Here is a 2,270-nt window from a genome sequence, read left to right as displayed (position 1 = left end):
GGAGCAGGAGGCCGGGTGCTCCAGGGACTCAGCAGGCTGGGAACAGGGAGGGGAAGGACCGGCCACTTGCCTGGTGCCTCGTAGGAACTGGCATTGTACCCACATGGCCTCATTTGAAACCACATCTCATCTTCACAGCAGCCTTGTGAGCAGAGTCCATTATTCCCAGGGGAGGCGGCAGAGGCCCAGAGAGGCTCAGTGACCTGCCTGAGCTCACACAGGAGCCTGCCTGCCCTCCTGGTCACGCTCCTCCCTCTGCCCCGCGGCCTCGGGGCTGCTCAGGTTGAGCCGTGGGAGGATGGCCTTTGCGGGGGCGGGTAGGGGGGCCGCTTCGGGAGAGGAAATTTCTCTGCTCCACTCCCCACCTGCGGGAAGTCTGCCCAGGCTGAGCTGCCTGCCCCATCCCATTCTGCTTGCCCCGTGCATTCTGCTGCAGACCAGGGGTTTGCCCGAGATCACACTGCAAGGCAGAGGCAGCGCCGGGGCCAGAGCCCACATCTCCAGACCCAGGGCCACTGCGAGGCTTCCTGTGAAGCCTCAGGGGCCGGGCGGTAGGAAATCACTTCACCAGGTGCAAATGGAGAAACCCTGCCGGCGTGAGGGCGGCGGCGGAGCACTGGGGCATCGGCATGGCGTTCGGTCACCCCCCAGGCCCCGAGGGGCCCAGTCCTGCCTCTCTGAACCCCATTAGGCTCCCCTTGAGCCTCAGGAGAAATTCCAGGATGCTCCTGGCCCCTTGACCTTGGCCTTCCCCAAGTTCGACATCCCTTGGTTCGCTGTCCCTCTCTCGCCGTCTATAGACAGAGCCCAGGGGAGACAGTAGACGTGCAGGGGCTCCGTGCCAAGAGGAACCCTTGCAATAAACCCGAGAGCTTGGGACCCTGAGTTGCAGTGAGGACACGTGGGCTCAGGGAGGTGCTGGGTAGAGCAGGGGTTCAGGCTACATCTGCCGACCCCATGGCCTGGGATCTCTGCAGATCATGCCGCCTTCCCTCTTCCAACGTCTAGCGTGTCTGTAACGCGTTTCCTTGTCTGAATAGCTTTGAAATGAGCTCTGGATTCTCATTCTGGTTTCTGCCCTGAAGGAGGGGCCAGGCTACAGCTCGGGGGCTGGGGGCGTAGCAGGGGGCTCTCCCATTGGGTCTGGAAGTAGGAGGATGGGGGTGGGCAGACTAAGAGCTCCAGCTAGCAGGACAACCCCTGGGGTCTTCCGTTGGAGCCAAACCCAGGGGGCCTTGGGCAGACTGGGGATGGCTCGGCTGTCAGCGGGATAAGGCTGAGCCTCAGGATCTAAACAAAGGGAACTGTCCCTTTCCTGTCCCGGGCGAGGCCACCCTGGTCCCTCGCTCTGCTATCTCTCCTTCTGCAGTTTTGCCTTTTCTAGAATCTCCTATCAACGGACTCATGCAGTCTTCACCCTTGAGTCTGGCTTCGTCCACTCAGCGTAATGGCGTGGGCCCCCGACGTGGCGGTGTGCACGGACGTTCACACTGCTTTATTGGTGAACAGCATCGCATTCGCTCATCCCTTCACCCGCTGGAGGACAGCCACTTGGTTCCAAGTTCTGGCTGTTATGAATAAAGCTGCCATGTGTATTTGCCTACGAGGCTCTGTGTGAACGTGTGGGTATCTGCAGAGAGGTGGGATCACGGGGTCACACGGGGTGTACACTGAACTGCATAAGAGATCGCCGAACTGGGTCCCCAAGAAGCTGACTCTCTGCATCCCCACGAGCAGTGCGAAGTCCCGTTCACGTCCCCCACCCCTAACAAGCCCTCATCTGCCAGCGAGAAGAAGCACTTTCTAGATCTTTTCTCATTAAAAAAAAATAATTTTAATACATGGAAAGGAATCTGTGTCACCCACATGTAAGGGGAGAACATGACAGAGGCCGGAATCCGTGCAAAGCCCCAGAGGCGCAGAGATGGAGCATCACCAAGACCCTGGTCCCCGTGTGTCCTCCTGACCCCCCGCTGATCCCCGGGCGGCCACAGCCCGGGATTCTGTGCTTATCATTCCCAGTCTTTTCAAAAAGGTTTTATTCTTACCGGTGCACTCATCCACGCTGCGATATTCATTGCTTGTCTTTAACCTTCCTTGAAAAGACAAACGGCAAGTTCTGTTTTTTTAATCCCTTTCTGAGGAATTGCTCAGGCAGTGGCACGGCCCGGAGCCCACGCATTGTTAAATTTACATAAACCCTCCTGGCGAGCGTGGCGACCTATTGCCCAGTCTCCTGTCATTGATGGGCATTTGGACCCTCGTCCTGG

The sequence above is a fragment of the Pteropus vampyrus genome, unplaced genomic scaffold (assembly GCF_000151845.1).
Source record: "Pteropus vampyrus isolate Shadow unplaced genomic scaffold, Pvam_2.0 Scaffold72, whole genome shotgun sequence".
Taxonomy (NCBI): Eukaryota; Metazoa; Chordata; class Mammalia; order Chiroptera; family Pteropodidae; genus Pteropus; species Pteropus vampyrus.
This window is presented reverse-complemented; position numbering follows the sequence as displayed.